Source organism: Pogona vitticeps, chromosome 4 (genome assembly GCF_051106095.1).
Source record: "Pogona vitticeps strain Pit_001003342236 chromosome 4, PviZW2.1, whole genome shotgun sequence".
NCBI lineage: Eukaryota > Metazoa > Chordata > Lepidosauria > Squamata > Agamidae > Pogona > Pogona vitticeps.
Genome location: NC_135786.1, coordinates 9,483,145 through 9,502,336, shown reverse-complemented (window position 1 = coordinate 9,502,336; position 19,192 = coordinate 9,483,145).

Genomic DNA, 19,192 nt, shown 5'->3' with positions numbered 1-19,192 from the left:
GGGTACTGGCACCAGAGTTTCCTCACACACAGCCTCTCAAGGAAGCCTTCCGGCCCACTTCCTTAGACAGCCTTGTGATGGCCTTGCCCAAAGGAGGTGTAACCAACTGCCTTCTGATACTACTTCTACGACTCCCACACCCACGCAATGACAGCACCGGAGAAGACAGCCGTAGTTTGAACATCCTCGCTATTTGGAGCTGATAGCCATTCAGTGTTTGGCACACCAGTTTTGTGTCTGTGGGCAGAAACATGGACAGAGCTTTGGGGGGGGGGGACATCATTCAGCGAAGGGTGACGAAACTGCTCCCAATTTTCAAGACCGTGGTTGAGTTGTTCGAAGTGAGAGGTATGTCAAGTTGCTATTTCATTAAAAAATTTCTGTTGGTTTGTCACCCCAGATCTTGCCTTTATGCCTGGGCTAGTGGGATGTTCTGGAGGGCATATACATATGGAGGTCTCTAGGGCACGTACAGCTTGATACATGCCATGGGCTGTGTACACGAGTGGAAGGGTTTGCAGACTAAAAACAGTTGGGATAAAAAGTGTCCCAGGAAATCTATTGCTTTTTTTTTGCCATTGAGGTATTTTTTATCCTAACCAATGAAGTGTATCGGGGCAAAGAAAAAAAAATCCGGTGCCCTTTTAATGCAAGTTTGGATGCTGAACAACCAAAATGGTAGTCTCTGGCTGTCAGCAGTTTGAAAAATGAGGCACTGGAATTCTTAAAGAATTCAGAAAATACAAAGCATGTACAGTACATTAAACCACAGCTGCTTCTAGTCACAGTACTAACTCTACTGGGAATTCTCAATGCAATGGAATCCCGATGAGGTCAGAAAGTACTCCAGAAGCCTCCATGAGCTGATTCTCATCCTGGAATCAGCTAGTTCACTTCCCTTTATCCCAACATGAGCTGGTATCCAGAAAAACCAGATCCAGATTCCTATAAAATGGAGTTCGCTGTTCAACAACCAGATTTCATCAGTTACTCCCCTAGTGTGAGTCATCTCTTCAGCTTAGGTGGTTAAAAAACCTCCCAGGATTCTCCCAGGATTCCCCAGGCAGAAGTCTGGAAGTTCTAGTCTACAAATGCACACTCGTAGAGCCTTTCATTTCACACCCCCAGAGAAAGGTTGAAATCTCTTCTAGGCCTTCTTTCCTGCCCAGTTGCTTCCTAGGAGGAAGATGTTGCAGTGCAGGAGGTTCTTCAGGAAGTGACTTCTAGCAGAGCATAAAGAGCAATGAGACTACCCTTTTCTTGCTGGGGAATTCTTGGAGGATTCTAGCATTTGGAGTCCAAAAAAATTGAATGGCACAACCCTATAGTTCACTTTCCAACCACACTTCACTATAGAGATCCTGATCTTTAGTCTAAAGGTGCCCCCAGCAATATTCCAAAAGGCCACAATTTCATTGATGCAATGCATTTCCAAGCCAAAAAAAATTATGAAACTGAAAAAGGATAACTGATGGCTGCAATAAAGTGTACAAAATGTTGTGTGTATGTGTGTACTGTGCAGTCAAATTGGAACCAAACTTATAGCGACCCTAACAAGGCCTTCAAGGTGAGATGTTTAAGGAGTGGTTTTACCAGCTCCATTCCCCCAGTGAGGTTCCATGATAACGTGGGGATTTGGACCCTGTTCTCCAGAGTCCTAACCAATCATTATGTCCACTACACCACACTGGGATGTGTACAAAATGTACCAAATACTCATTCAAAAAGATTGGACGTACTCAGAATTAGCAAGAGGTTCGTCTCTGATTGTTGAAGAAAATATCAAAACAGTCAGCAAGGTACCGTATTTTTCACACCATAAGACGCACTTTCCCCCCACAAAACAGGGGGGGTGGAAAGTCTGTGCATCTTATGAAGCGAAGAAAACAGATTATATTTTCCTGTTTTCTTCTCCTAAAAAATTGGTGCGTCTTATGGAAAGGTGCGTCTTATGGAGAGAAAAATACGGTACATAGGACAAACAGCAGGACAAATAACTCCTCATTATGGCCTGCGGTGCCAGCATTTTTAAGAACACTGAAGTTCAAGAGAGAAACAGCACATAAGACGACAGCATCTTGTTTATAGAATCACAGAATCGTGCTGTACATATGTGTGTATTCTATGCTGTCAAATCAGAACTGACTTATAGTGACCATAACAGGACTTTCAAGGTAAGTGAGATATCATCGAACCCACAACAGCTATTTGAGGAGTGGTGTTTTTTTCCTGTTCCACTCCTCCAGTGAGTTCCCATGGCAAAATAGGGATTCAAACCTTGTTCTCCAGAGTCCCGATCTGTTACTCTATCCATTAAACCACATTGGGAATCCATGACTGCAAAATAAAACAAAAAAGGACCAAATGCTTTTACAAAAAAGGTTGGACCTACCCTGGATTACCACTAAAGTCATCTGATAGTTGAAAAAAAAATCAAAATAAGCAGAAAGGAACATGGGACAAAAAGCAGGACAAATAACTGTCCTGTTATGCTCTGGAGTGCCTGCATTTATTTATTTATATTTTTTGGAAGAATTTTAGGGGAGAAATAGCACCTAAGACTACAGCATATTTATCACGGGATATGAAATTAAGGTGAAGAATTAGATTAGATTAGACTACTGTAACGCGCTCTACGTGGGGCTTCCTTTGAAGCTGATGCGGAAACTTCAAGTGGTGCAGAATGCGGCGGCCAGACTCCTTACTGGAGTGAGAAAATACCAACATATCTCTCCTACTCTGGCCATGCTGCACTGGCTGCCCATCCGTGTCCGCATTGACGTCAAAGTGTTAATGCTTACATATAAAGCCCTAAACAGTTTAGGACGTTGATACTTGGCGGAATGCTTACTCCCAACTTGTTCTACCTGTGTCACCTGCGCAAGCCAGGAGGTAAGGCTGAGGAGCCTGACGCTGAGGGAGGCCCGGAAAGAAAGAACTAGAAACCGGGCTTTCTCGGCGGTGGCTCCTCGTCTCTGGAATAACCTACCTCCGGAGATTCGCGCTGTACCCTCGCTGGGTACTTTTAAGAACTAACTAAAAACATGGATGTATAGGCAGGCCTTCCCTTCCAGTTAATTCCTGTCCTCTTTCCTTTTTTTTTCTCTTTATTTGATTTATTTTTATTTTTCCCATCTTATAGAATCATTTAATTAATTAATTGTTATAATTTTTTTTAGAACTTGTTATCCTTATGTTGTAAGCCGCCTAGAGTGGTTGAAATGACTAGATAGGCAGGGTATAAATACAATAAATAAATAAATAAATAAATAAATAAATAAATAAATAAATAAATAAATAAATAAATAAATAAATAAATAAATAAATAAATAAATAAATAAATAAATAAATAATCATTTTGTGGCCTTGAAAAGCACCTTTGCTCCCCAAAATCTTCACAGAGGAATATTCAGCACTACCAGAACTACCTCTCTTAGGAGAAACCATATTTTCACATGGAGGGGGAAACACATGGACCTGCTCTAACTTTCTTCACTCTCAGCCTGCATACCTTGAGCACAGTTGTCTGAAGGGATATGCTGTGTGTGCTCAGCTAATTCCATAAGTAATTGGTCTTGCCAGTTGTGGAAAGAATTCCAAATGCATCAAAGCCCAACCTGCTTAGACCCCCACCACCACCACCTTCAGAGCCTTTTTGATGAAATTAGAAAGGTCTATAACAGCGATGGCGAACCTACGGTACACATGTCACAGCTGGCACACAGAGCCCTTTCTGTGGACACGCGAGCCATAAGTCCCCGGATCGTTACTCCCCCCCCCGCGCGCGCAGCCAAACCTGGTGCTTCGAAGGTGGATCCAGAGCAACTGGCACTGGCAGTGGATCTGGAATGGGGTCTCGAGGCACCTCCATGCCCGGGATTGCCCCTTCTACCACCACTTCTGGTTCCCCCACCACAGCATGCTGCCCACTGGTTTTTTGTTTTTCAGTTTGGGCGTGTGAGCCCAAAAAGGTTCGCCGCCACTGGTCTAGAGTGGAAGCCGCAAGGACTGGCCCTTCTCATCAGAGACAGCCAAGATGTCCACCAACAAAGAGTTCTTTCCATGACTGCGACCCAGTGTTCACAGTTGCCTTCACCCATATTTTTCTCCCTAATCCCCACCCCAATGCCCCCAGATTGTGCCCTCTGTTTAAATGTTATTATTGTAATTAGGAACAGTAGGAAGGAAGAGTTATTTTAGCTGGTCTTCCCTCTGTTTGTCATTGACCATGTCTCTGCTGATCATTCATTGTCGTTCCACCCGTTCTTGGCTGTATCTTGTCCAACTCTTTCGTTTGTGCAGGACCAAGATCCATTTTAAGTAAGAATGTCCACCACTATTCCTGACCCTGCCTTACACACAGTCATAAAGAACACCTGAAAGGATTTTCAAGAGTATATTGTAGTGCAGAAGTAGCATTTGTTTGAAGTACATAATATTTCTTCCACAGTGAGATGATAATCTCTGGATAAAGCTGAAGAGGGTGACTACACAGGCATTTGGCCTGTAGTTTGGTCTGCTGTAGGAATGGGCTGGTTTGTTCCCTTTGTCAGAGATCAGCTGATATAATTGCTAGAGTGAACCATCCCATTCCCACAACATTCCTACCTGCACCTTTCTGGTTCCTCTCAGGGGCTACTTTTTCTAGGTGTGGGTAGGATTGCTCTGTTTTGGTTTGTTTTCAGCACATGCAAATAGCAGGATTGAACCAAAGTGAAGCCTCCTGCTTTAATTTCCCAGGTGAATTCAATTTCCTAATATCATTAGTGGCTTAAACAGACAGCTCAGCCACTTATTGAGATTGGGAAAACGGGAAATTAAAAACATCCTTTCTTTGTTCCTCTCTGAAGGGATGGAGGGAGGAAGCAAAGTTTCTCTGTATATTGGGGGAGAATGAAAAGCTTCCTCCCAGAAAGTGGATAAGAGGGAGGAGCAAGGAAGGAGATTTTTCTTTTCTTTTCCTAAGAGAGGTGGCCCAGATAGGGTCACTTGAGGTACATATGCTATGTGGATGCAAGATCACACCACATGGCATAGTGGACCTCTACTTGACCTTAAGCAACTCTACTTCCTGTTTCAAATGTTCTGTCCAGCCAAGCCTAAAGTCTTTCCAAACTAAACTTTTTGCCAAACATGCACATTCAATACTGGCTGAATTAATTTTTCAAATCCCAGTTAAAGATTTACAGTTGCTGAGTGGAAAATAAAATGTTTGCAGCGGCTGATCCAACCAAGATCTGCATCAAGAACAATGAAGTATAAAAAATGGATTTGTGTCTCTAAATGAAGCTATTACTGAATCAAGTAATATATTAAGGGAGTCCATTTTCTGTACTTTCCCATTAGACCTATTAAAGCTTCAGGGTTCAGAGCCTGACAAAAGAAATGCTTGATGAGGTCCATGAATGATTTTTCAAAAAACGGAAAGTCAAGGAGGAGGGTTTTATTTCTCCCGTCATCAAAAAATAACACAAAATTGATTTTTGTTCCTAAATATCTAGGATGAACTCCAAGCACTTCCGATTAAAGGCCTGGTTCTTCTGATTAAAGTATAGCAGGTTGTTCTGCAGATATTCTAAAAGGGAAAATCAAAGGGAAATGAAGAGCGCCCAGTTTACAATGATCAATACTTAACTTAATGACTTCTCATTGGCTCTGAATAATAGATTGAAAATCCTGTTCCTACATTATCCATCACATAAATCTCACAATTGCAGACTAAACTAATGTAATAGGCATTCACTCAGTGAAGTATTATCTGGACTGGAAGAGTCTTGGAGAAGTAATAAGAAACTTATTAAAGATGAAATGGGTTTTTACCAGAAAGCCTTTGAATTTCCCCTATCTTCATATTTAAAAATCACCATCAAAATTTTGGGAGTTTGGAAGTAGTTGTTTCCATTTATCCTGCTATAAGCACCATTGGTTAGGTAGTGTGAGGGTATGGGTTTTGTAGTGCTTGTTTTTCAAGCCTTGCAAGTGTTTTGTCTCAACCAGAGACCTAACTGTTCCTGTGAAGAGGAGTCAAGGCCATTTCACAGGACTGATAACCATGACATTCCTTGCTAATGGCATTGTTGTTGTTTAGTCCTTTACTTGTGTCCGACTCTTTGTGACCCCATGGACCAGAGCACGCCAGGCCCTCCTGTCTTCCATTGCCTCCCAGAGTTGGGTCAAATTCATGTTGGTTGCTTCGATGACACTGTTGAGCCATCTTGTCCTCTGTCGTCCCCTTCTCCCCGTGCCTTTCCACACTTTCCTAACATCAGGGGCTTTTCCAGGGAGTCTTCTCTTCTCATGAGATGGCCAAAGTATTGGACTCTCAGTTTCAGGATCTGTCCTTCCAGTGAGCACTCAGGGTTGATTTCCTTCAGAATGGATAGGTTTGTTCTCCTTGCAGTCCAGGGGACTCTCAAGAGCCTCCTCCAGCACCACAATTCAAAAGCACCAATTCTTCTGCAGTCAGCTTTCTTTATGGTCTAATGGCATACCAGCATACCAGCCTGCAATGAGAGAAGGAGCTGTGGAAATGTACAAGTTGGGTGTGGAATTGCGAATGAAAGACCATATGCTGACCGGATACCATCATGAAGAAGAGACTTTCATTTCAGTTATAGACAGGAGTGGGGTTTTACGTGTAGATGGGTTTTGGTGTGTGTGCATAAGTTGGAGAAGGAGAAGGAGATGATTTATACCCTTCATTGACTAATTGGAGACTTAGTCATGATTTCTTAGAAGAGCCTAGTAATTAAGTAGTAAAGCTATTAGCTAGTAAGTATTTTATTGTTTTATGAGAAGTCTTACAGGAGCTTACTTAATACCTGGATGCTTTGAATTGTAACATTTATGCAATTATCAGATGTGTATGAGAAAGGCAAATATACAAAGGATCCACAAGGTGATAGTCTTAGCAATGATTATTATGGGTTGTTAATAGTCAGGGATGACAGAGAGCTTAATGGTGAATATTAAAGTACGTAATTCAAAGGTCAGAAATAAGCAGATTAATATGCATAGAGTTCCATTATCAAGGAAGTAGCTGAGTTAGAGTGTGACTATACAGGGATTTGTCCCACTATGTAGTCCACTATCAGGATGGGCTGATTTGTGTCTTTTCGCAGCAATTACACAATGTAAGTGGCAGCATGAACCGACCAATTCCTAGAATGCTCAGTACTGTTTTTCAGGTTCAAGTGGAATTGCTCCACTTTGGTTCGGTTCCAGCACAATTGATCACTGTGAACGAACCAAACCAGGTGGCTTGATGCTTTCAATTCCTTATCCACCTTCAATTTCCCAATATTGTTAAGGAGCTTAAGCAGACAGCATCACTTAATGATAGTGGGAAACTAAAAACTTCCTCTGTTCCTCCATGAAGGGGGAGAAGAATGAAGCAATGTATGTTTGTTTGTTTTAAGCCTAGTTAGGGCAGTATTGATGTGGGTATACCTTGTAGGGAAAAAAATTAAAAATTGACAGCTTTCTCCTGCAAGGAGGAGAAGACAGAAAAGGAAATGCCCTGGATCCATTTCAGTCAGGCTTCAGGCCGCGCCATGGTACAGAAACGGCATTGGTCACCCTGCACGATGACCTGTTGAGGGAGGCTGACAGGGGTAAAATATCTCTGTTGGTCCTCCTCGACATCTCGCCGGCCTTCGATACCGTTGACCACGGTATCCTCTTGGGGAGGCTCTCCGAGTTGGGAATTGGTGGCCTGGCGCTCGCCTGGCTTCATTCCTTCTTGGGGGACTGTCCCCAGAGAGTAAAGTTTGGGGAGAGTGTCTCGGCCCCGTGGAGTCTAAACTGTGGGGTTCCACAGGGGTCGATTATCTCCCCAATGCTGTTTAATATCTATATGAGGCCACTGGGTAGGGTCATCAGGGGGTGTGATGACACTCAGCTCTACATCTCCTATCTACCTACTTGCAGGAAATGCCGTCCTGTCCCTTCAGCGTTGCCTGGGGGTTGTACTGCAATGGCTGCAGGAAAATGGGTTGAGGCTGAACCCGGACAAGACAGAGGTTCTGAGGGTGGGTGCCCCCACTGTCGGTGGCTTGAGTGACTCTCTCTCATTTGGGGGGTCACCCTTGCTGCAAAGAGTGGGGTCCACAGCCTGAGGATCCACCTGGACCCAGTGCCCACCATGGAAACTCAGGTGACGTCAGTGGTCCGTTCCGCCTTTTTCCATCTCTGGTGGATAGCCCGGCTGCGACCTTATCTCGATACGGGGGTGCTCACTACCTTGGTTCATGCACTCGTAATCTCCAGATTAGACCACTGCAATGCACTCTACGTGGGGCTACCTTTGAGGTTGACGCGGAAACTCCAAGTGGTGCAGAATGCGGCTGCCAGACTCCTTACTGGAGCGAGAAAATTCCATCATATTTCTCCTATTCTGGCCGCGCTGCACTGGCTGCCCATTCGTTTCCGCGCTGACTTCAAAATTTTGATGCTTACGTACAAAGCCCTAAACGGTTTAGGACCTCGATAATTGGCGGAACGCCTACTCCCATCAAGTTCTACCTGAGTCACTCGCGCGAGACAGGAGGTGAGGATGAGGAGCCTAACGCCGAGGGAGGCCCGGAAGGAAAAAACAAGAAACCGGGCCTTCTCGGCGGTGGCTCCTCGCCTCTGGAACAATCTACCTCCAGAGATTCGCGAGGCCCCCTCGTTGAGTATCTTTAAAAATCAACTAAAAATATGGATGTTTTGGGAGGCCTTCCCTCCAGTTAATCCCTGATGTTTTCCTCTCTTATCTTATTGTCTGCCTTCCATCTTGTTGAATTTGTTTATTATGTAATAATCCTTTTGTATTTATCTGACTTTTTATGTTGTAAGCCGCCTAGAGTGGTCGTAACTGACCAGATAGGCGGGATATAAATAAAATAAAATAAAATAAATAAAATAAAATAAAATAAAATAAATAAATAAATAAATAAATAAATAAATAAATAAATAAATAAATAAATAAAATGAATGTTGTATTTAAGATTCTGACCCTTTTTTTCTACTTTACACTCTTGCTTCTTGTCTTTTATTAGCAACTTTAAGAGGCTTTTTCTTCTTCTTTTGGTTACGGGAACAGCATTTATTCTTCTTGGATAACATCTCAGCTTTCATTCAAAAGCTTTTCTCTTTCACAACCAATTGGGTTAAGTATTTTTCATCACCTTTTAATTTTGCTTCTCATTTGTTGTTAATAATTTTAAGAAGTTAATAATTTTAAGAGCTTCACCGTCCATCAAATAGGGTGGATGGTGAAACTTTTCTTTTGTCTTATTTGATTGGGTTTGTTTTGTTTTGATATTCACTCTCTGGTAATATCTGTGTTTTAATTCCATAGTTCTTTGGGTTCCTGGGTAACTGAATTATTACTTTAATTTTTGATATTGCCAAAAAAAAAATCTTTTACCTCTACCAAGCACAGAATCTGAGAACTTCTAGACTCAAAGATCACCTTTCACTAAAGTATGAAAGGACAGAATGTATTTTAATAGTAATCAGGCTGTACATGTAATGAACCATTAGGATCCAAGCCGTGACTGATGCTCTATGTGATCCATATGCATGTGCTACTCTCCTGTAAACCTGAAAAATGTGAACAACTTAAATAGATGTCTGCCTGAAAGCAACTAACTGCATACTGGATGTTTAGATTTCATCTTGGTGCCAAATGCCATGTGAAATATATGCACATAAAAGTTTTATGTTATCTCTTGCATAATATTCTGGTTTTACAACCATTTTGGAATTTTACTGCAGTTGAGTTATCCATTTTAGTGCTTATGATTTCTTTCTATCTCTTGTATCCCAGCAACGGGTTGCATGTAACAAGGAAAGCCCTCTTTACAAGAATTTTGCTACCCTTTTTATCTTTGTGTTTTCCTCCTGCTGTTTCCTATGGTCTTCATCATCTGTTTCACATATTTCCCTATGGATATGCACTAGGGCAGACCATCAAATTACCAATAAGCGGCAAACTGAAACTGGATTTCATACTCCATCAAAGCAAGGGTGACTGTAAAAACTTTTCATGGATCTTATTAGTTCTTCACAGAATGTGTGATAAAATTATACTGTACTAGCACACTAGCCTAGTTGGCCTGTTGCCAGAATACCAGGCAGGCTCTTGAAATGTTTTAAGGACTTTGTCCTTTAAGTTAGCATTTAAGAATCTCTGTGGTCATGAATTTAAGCTATTCTCTGTCACAAGATAACTGAATGCCTTCATAAAAAGGAAGTGCTGTCACTTTAGAAAATGTTTGGATAAATTTATACAGGAGGAAGAGACAGATCTGTCATGGGGGATGAGGAGGAATGTAGACCTGAGGAGTGTCGAGTCGAGTCCTCCATCTGAAGGCGAGACAAAGGACAATCTTCCATGTGAAAGTAACCACTGTTTAGAGAACTGTCCAATCCAAATCTGGTGTAAAGGTAAGGAGCCATAACAAGGGAGATCATTGAGTTTGAATTTGCCCCTTCCAAGTTAAGAGAAGAGAGAAACGATGTGGTGTTTTTATGGGTTAAACCGCAGAAGCCTCTGTGCTGCAAGGTTAGAAGACCAGCCGTCGTAAGATCAAATCCATGCGACAGAGTGAGCGCCCATCGCTTGTCCCACCTCCTGCCAATCTAGCCGTTCAAAAGCATGTAAAAATGCAAGTAGATAAATAGGTACCACCTTGGTGGGAAGGTCATGGCCTTCCATGTCTAGTCACGCTGGCCCTGTGACCACGGAAACTGTCTTCGGACAAAAAACAGTGGCTCTATGGCTTGGAAACGGGGATGAGCACTGCCCCCTACAGTTGGACATGACTGGACTAAATGTCAAGGGGAAACTTTACCTTACTTAAGAGAATCCCAACGGCATTGTGCAGGCAAACAAGTTACCTATTACAGTCTTCTCCACTCAAGTGAGATGTGTTGCAACTATGTTCAAATGATAATTAAAATCAAATCCTATGCCATCAAGTCACTGAGCACTGAAACTGGGACTTCAGCATGCCAAGCAGATGCTGTACTACTGGGCTGTGGCCTTTCCTATGCACTCAAGCATCCACATTCATGTCAGTGCCTGAGAGAAGCTCTGCATGCATCAAAGACGCAGGTCAAAGAGCTGGTTTTGTTTTGTTTTGTTTTGTTTTTTTGCATTACAATTCCCAGACTCCCCTGGTGAGCATGGCAAGTGGTCATTTTGTCTGAGGGAATGGGGAAAGGATACACCCAGAAATAACTTTCACAAGCTATGATAACAGCCCTCCTCTACGGATTCCTTCAACCCTTTTTTAAAAAGCCATCTGGATTTTCAGCCATCTTCGCATCTTGCAGTAGAGGAGTCTACAGTTTTAGTTAATGTGCCGCATGAAGACATATTTTCTTTCATGTGGAGAGCAGAGCATGGAGCAGTGTGGAGAAGCAGATTGTGTGGGGCCAATTGCACTGACCCGGCATGTTCTTTTCTTGAAAGAGGGCACGCCATCAACCTCTGTCAGAAATATATTGTCATTTCTAGCGTTGGAGCAAAGCATGCTCTAGAAAGGTCAGCTCTCTAAGAGTGTGGTTACATTACTGGGGGCAAAATCAGAATCTGTAACAGGAATGAAGAAATCGATTAAAAGTCACTTGGCAGTCATGTGTTGCTTTCTCCTGAGCTAATCTTTAATCTGACTTTTTGAAAGTTTTGTATTGACTTTATAGTCAACCACTGACTATAATCATGTCTCGTTCCATGAACACCTGCAGATCAGGATCACTCCATAATAATTCTTTTTTTAAAAAAAACCCTGATGTTTAAATCATGTTTCATTCCATGAACACCTGCAGATAGAGATCACTCCGTAATTATTGTTGTTTCGTTTTTGTTTTTTTAAACACTGTTCTTTAAATCATGTTTCATTTCCAGGACACCTGCAGATCATAATAGCTTCATAAAGATTTTCATGTAGTGGGAAAAAAAATCTGTATTTCCTTTTGCAGTATGTTCTGCATTCTTAGCTGGTCTTTATCCATTCTGAATTCTATTATTTTTTTAAAAGTTTTTAATTTCATTTCTAAGTGATAAGCACTAAAACAGACTAGGAAAAATGCATTCAGGCTGTGGGATACTGTGTCCAGGAAGAGACACATGCATCTGACACTCACACTAGGGCAGTGGTTCCCAACCTTGGGCCTCCAGATGTTATTGAGGCCAGAAATCCTGGGCAGCAGAAGTGGTGGTGAAGGCTTCTGGGAGTTGTAGTCCAAGGTTGGGGACCACTGCACTAGGGGACAACACAGTAGGAAGAATATAAACTGATAGATGCATTCGCAGAGAGCAAATAGATACAAAGTAAATGGATTTTACTTCCGAGATTAGATAAATTACCCGCCAGAGGAGGAGAAAAATGCATTGCTTCTGATCAAAATAACACAATTCCCTAACAAAACAATCCATATTTTCATGTGTGTTGTGTATTCACCCTTTTCTATATCAATTCAAAACACACTAAATGTGATTCAATTATGGTTCTTTTTCCAAGTGTAATCACTCTCTGATGCTGTCAGCACATTCATCTGTCAAAACATTTATTTATAAGGTTTTTGCCCAGTCCTCTCTGCCTACATCTATCCCTTGCCTTCTTTGATTTATGCTTGAATTACAGATCAGGCTGCATAGATTTGTGGAGAGAATTGTCGCAATAAAGGCCATCACTCAGCAGGCGATTCATTTATGAGAATTTATTAGTTTAAGGCATGTCTCAGTCAGATTGCACATCACAAAACTAAGTATGAAAGTGAGCAAAGATCCTCAAGGGATGTGCTGCTCATAATTAAACTTAATTAATCCAAATGTTCTCTGTGTGCTCTCCAGAACTGGGAGCACAAACTGGTGAGCACTAACAGACCTGTCTACAAAATGACAGTGGCTGAGATCCACTAGTAAGTCACAACTAGAGACTTGGTGATTCAATCAGTGGGAATTTAGTGAATCAACTTCTCTGCAAGTTCCATTGATTCAATTGGGCTTACTAGTAATACAGTATTATCGCAGAAGTGAGTAGACCCATACTGATACAAACATGATACTAACGGGTCTCATGACACCAGGGAGGAAAATAGCTACTTGGGTCCAATTTGGACATCGTCACTTACGGGTGTACTCACTTTTGTTGCAAGCGGTTTAGATATTAATGGCTATATGTTGCATTGTTTTGAGGAGATAGCACATTTACACTGCTATACAAACTGCATACTCAGTGCTTTACATTGTAGCCAAGTGTCATTTCTTCAGTGTTGTCACATGGAAAGATATACTAAAATATTTATGAAATGTGAAGGGGTGTACTCACTTCTGTGATGTACTGTAAGTCTCTTTGCAACTTACTACTGGATTTCAGTCAGTGAGTCTGATCACACCAGAAGGAATGATAGATCAACAGCAGGATCCTTGTGAATCCCCTTTGGAATGCAGCATAATCTGAACACGTGGGTCTCATGTGTTTTCAGAAACTAAGTAGGGTCAGAACTGGTTAGAGCTTTGATGGGAGGTTACCGGTAAATGCTAGGGGTGCCCTGGCACACAGTTAGGGAAACATTCTTCTTTAAACCATGGAAAGCAACTTTCTGGCTACCCTTTAGAGTTGATGTTGCCAGGTCTCAAGGCACCAGCTGGAAACCCAGGTAAATGCCACACCTGTGTTCTCCAGGTTAGGAGACAAATTTTAGGAAGAGCATCAATACAGGAGGAAATGGCTTGTGGTTCATGAGTTCTAGACATAGGCATTTTGTATTCATATCCCTGGATACATGAATATGAAACATGGCACCACAGGTGCCATGGAGGTCCATTTCCACCCTCCAGAACCAGCCAGTCCATTCACCAGTAGCCATTCACTGGTCACTGTACTTTCACTGTCTGGTCTGCACAGCACACATGTCTGTCATCATCAACATCATGCCAATCACAGATGTAGCCCAGCTGGAGCTTCCCTGCCTCCCCACACAGCCAACCACTCAACAGTTGAGTGGCAAGACTTTTCATCTCGCCTCCTCGTAGGAGTGGCTGGCTGCATGGGGAGGCAGGGAAGCACCAGCTGGGCATCTTCTGCAACTGGTGTGATGCTGATGACGACAGACATGTGCACTGTGCAGTGACCAGGGCGTGGCCCATCTGGTTCTGGGGGGAGAGAACGGGCCTCTGTGGTAACTGTGATGCCATGCTTCGTAGTCATACCGTCAGGGATACAAATACAAAGTGCCCATGTCTAGTGAGCACTCTTGTTGCAGCAGCAGCATGAAGCCTGGAATCTGTTGAATGTGGATCTATTGAATTTGGCCAATATCATTTAGTGAGGAACAACTTGGAAAGAATGTCCACAGGTCGTTTTACAAACAGAATCCAAACAGCTTGACATTTTGGGAAAATTTCTGTGTGTGAGAATGTGAAGTCAACACATCCACCATCCCTATGGGCATAACAGAATAAGGCATCCATCATCCCCATATTTTTGAAGGATGCAAATCTATGCTCAGATCTACAATTAATTATGGCTTGACAGTCTCCCCTCCACCACCACCACAGCAGTTTTAAGGTCTGGCACTAAGGTAAAAGGTAAAGGTTCCCCTTGACAATTTTTGTCCAGTCGTGTTTGACTCTAGGGGGCGGTGCTCATCCCCGTTTCCAAGCCATAGAGCCAGCGTTTTGTCCGAAGACAATCTTCCATGGTCACATGGCCAGTACGACTTAGACAAGGAACGCTCTTACCTTCCCACCGAGGTGGTCCCTATTTATCTACTTGCATTTGCATGCTTTCAAACCGCTAGGTTGGCGGGAGCTGGGACAAGCGACGGGCACTCACTCCGTCGCGTGGATTCGATCTTACGACTGCTGGTCTTCTGACCCTGCAGCACAGGCTTCTGCGGTTTAGCCCGCAGCGCCACCACGTCCCTCTGGCAATAAGACAAGGGGATAAAATCCTGATGAGGCCAGATGGACGGGAGAAAATTCAATTTGATGGATATTTGTTTATTGATATATTTCTTATCCAAGTTCTGCATGAAACAGTTAACAAAATAATTCCTTTCAATAGAACAATATTCTTTATTTCCAAACGGCATGCAGGTCATGATTAAAAATGGTATATCATAAAGCTGCAAATAAACATGCTTTAGTGAATAGGAAAATATATTTTAAATGTATGCATTATAGCAACTACGTAAACAATGTGTATGCTGGAAAAGTGAGTGTAGGAAAATGAAAGTCTCACAATCCAGTATGGAAACACAGGAGATTCTGGGAAAGGCAACAAAAAGAATATGGCTAGATTGTTCACATCTCTCACAATTTCCTGGCTGATTCCTCCATGTGCTGTCAAGTCAATTCTGACTTATGGTGGCCCTTTTCAGGGTCCTCCAGGAACTCTGAAGTGGTTTACCATTCTCTTCTGCTTGGGGTGTCTTGGGATTGTGCCACTCGTCCAATGTCACACAGGCTGGCTCTACTCACAGGAGGCACAATGAGAAACTGCAACCTCTCTCAACCTCTGGCTCCACAGCTAGTTACCTAAACCACAGAGCTATCCAATCAGCTCTTCCCTAGAAGCAAGTCTCTACCACAGCTCGGAGAAGTTTGGTTGGTTGGTTGGTTGGTTGGTTGGTTGGTTGGTTGGTTGGTTGGTTGGTTGGTTGGTTGGTTGGTTGGTTGGTTGGTTGGTTGGTTGGTTGGTTGGTTGGTTGGTTGGTTGGTTGGTTGGTTGGTTGGTTGGTTGGTTGGAAACTATAATTCTCCCAACCTCCTTTGGCCAGTATGAGCATGGTGGTCATGCTGGATGGAGGCTTCTGAGGGCTGTTGTTGAAAAGTATTTTTGCCAAATGCTGGACACACACATACACACCCTTTGCATGGAGCTGACACTATCTGGAAGAATTTTCTGGCTGATTCCTCCATGTGGTGAGTGTCATGTGTAAGCCAGCCTTTTGTCTCCTTTCAGAATCCTTGTAGCCATGCGTCTGCATAAGTGCCTTTCTCTGGGTGAGTAACCATTACTAAAAGGCACTTTGCACATATCTGGAAACACCTTGTCAATTGTGTACTCAGGATACACAATCCTGGGAAAACATGTGCCTGCTCTTAACATCATTGCTCTAACAAGGATCTTGGGAGGGAGAAACATCTCGTTGTGTGCAATGACGTTTCCCTGGCAAAAAGCATGCCTCACTTCAGAGTGCTGAAGGAGAACCTTAAGCTGTTGAGAGGTTGAGATGGTCCTCTTCATGCTGCTGGCAAAAGAAATGCTGTTTTAATCAATTCTCATCATGTTCTGACCTACTGTTAGGTCCATCGCTTCTGCGGTAAAATTTGGAAGAAAGAGCATTGCAGCTCTTCATTCAGTAACTGCCACCATTGAATTCCAGTCTCATGTAAAAACTACTCTTCCGAAGACTAGGGTTCAAATCCCCACTAAATCTAAAAGGAAAGATAATGGGGTGGGCAAGGGTGAAGTTTTCCAAGGTCCCAGCGGTGGCCCTCAGACCTCTAGAATTACTAATTGCTTTTTTGATTTCACTACAGTAGATAAAAATGGCTAAACCTCACCCCTTCTTGACAAGAAGTATGTACAATGGAGGGCACCCACTGTTTAAAGTCAGCATGCACAACTTCAGTGGGGCGAAGGTCCATTTTTCAGATTTGTCACCGAGGGCTGTGCTCCAAAGGGACCAAGAGCTGAGCAGGGGTGGGGGTGGGGCGCATGACCAAATAGGCTAATTGGCATATTCAATCATGTTTTTTTAATACAGTAAAGTTTACTATAGTGGGTTGTTCCTAACTGGAAAATGAATTAAAATTTAAAATGAGGGGGGTTAAACTTTACAAAGCCCCCACACATACACTCCCTAGCTTAAAAACAATTAAAAGGGGGGCTGTGAGGCCCAGGGGATGCAGGGAAAGGTTCAAAACATGGCATAATGGCTCCCCATGTCCTCTAGAATAGCTATTCTTAATTGGGGTCATATGGCTCCTGGAGGGGTCCCTGGCACATTTAAAGGGGGCATAGACTGGAAACCATTCTTCACATACCACCTTTAAGCCTATATTTCCTTCATATTGTGTTTATGGCCATGGTCAAAAAAGGTTGAGAATAGTCCTCTAGAGGGCAGAAAGGGAATTTTTGAATAAAACAAATTCTCTCTGTCTGTCTTAATATTTTGGGAGGGTGGGGGAATTCAGGTGAAAAGGATCACCATAAGTCATAAATGACTTGATAGCACATTATTATTGTTGTTTTTCAAGAGAATTTTAGGGAAGAAGAAGGGACAGACCAAAGGTACATTCAACTTCCTCTTTCAAAAATGTTTCCCATGGTAAGTACACACAAGAAGCCACTGGCAATGGTGCGGCTAAAAAATATTGTAAATAAATAAATAAGATTCCATTGTGTTCAAAGCTGTTCACGATATATGAACAGCTTCACTTGGCTTAATTCTCCTTTAGAGGGAAACAAAAAACAAAAGATAGTATTTTTGTTTATTATATTATCCATCCTCCTTTCTGGCTGGGAGCACTCAAAAGATGGGAGAAGAAATCTCATTTCCAAGGCCCTACCTGGAAGAACCAAAAAAGAAAAAAGAAAAGAAAAGAAAAGAAAAAAAGAAAAAAGAAAAATCAAGTCACAGATTTGATGGACTGCAGGGCAGTATCTTTGGCTTATTGTACAAATTACCACAAGAGTAGAAGAGAGATCATTTATCAAGCTGTGCCTCACTGCGTTTTAATATCCACCGAGAACATAAAGTACGGAGCCGGTACAACACAAAGTTGTTTCCAGATGAAGAAAGGTGTGGGAGTTTTGCGGTCTTCACACATTGCCTGAGAAGCATCTGGTCTTGCCTTGCCTTACACCTCTGTAACACTTTTAATTTCTATGGGGCTCTTTGCTTACTTAGATATCTGTTGATGAACCTTGCAAAAATAATTTCACAGAACAAGTCTTTCCTTATTCATAGTTCTATAACACAGGGGTCCCCAACCCCCGGTCCATGGGTTTCCTTGAACTGGGCTGCAGACATGGATCTCCACCACCCCCCCACGCACGCATGCACAGTGGGTGTGTCGCACTTGTGCAGGGGCATGTTGTGGTCATGGAGGGGCTTGTTGCGCTCGCGGAGGGGTGTGTTGCGCTCGTGGGCGGGTGCATCCCTCCGCAAGCACAACATGTCCACCCGCAAGCGTGACACACTCCTCTGCAAGCGCAACATGCCCACCTACAAGTGTGACACACCCATCCGTGAGTGCGGGGTGCCCCCGCCCCCCCACATGGGCCCTGCACCCCAACCGGTCCACGGTCCTAAAAAGGTTGGAGACCGCTGCTATAACAGACAACATGAGTGATTATAACAACAACAAAATGCTACAATTTGTGCATCCAAGCCCTAGACAAAAGCACCAAGAGAGAAGTTGCTCGTAGAATTGCGAAGTTCAAATGTCCCTTTGGGTTCAAATTCATATAAAAATCCAAGACATCTTCCTCAGCCGATGTGGGTGTCCAATACATAAAAGAATCAGCCCCACATGTGGAATTTCAAAACCTTAAAATAAAATATTAGTTCAATTTTATGCAATTTATGAATTCACTATGTGAAATTCACTCCAACACAAATATGAGGAAATACACTAGACCAAGTTGGCAAGGGTTTTTGCAGTTTAACTGGTGTCAGCAGCTCTAGCATCTTCAGCTCTTCTGCTCTTTCTGATTCAAATCTCTTACAGCCCTGCTCTTTCTTAGTCCCACCCCTTTGGGCTGAACCAATATTTTACAGGGGTTACACCTCACCTGAGAAGTATCTGCTTGTCCAACCCAGCAAACAGAATGCTATATTACATGGGGTTTGGGTCTGTTCCAGTCATCCACACCTTAAGTTCTTTTATTTATTTGTTTGTTTGTTTGTTTGTTTGTTCATTCGTTCATTCGTTTGTTTGTTTGATTGATTGATTTTATTTTATTTTATTTTATTTATATCCCGCCTATCTAGTCGATTGATACCACTCTACTGTAGGTGGCTAACAACATAAAATAAGACAATAAATTTATATAAAACAATTTTTGCATGATAAAGACATAAACAAGAAGGGGAACTAATGGCAGGGAAAAGAGAGAAGAGGACATCAGGAATTGTCTGGAGGGAAGGCCCGCCGAAACATCCATGTTTTTAATTGATT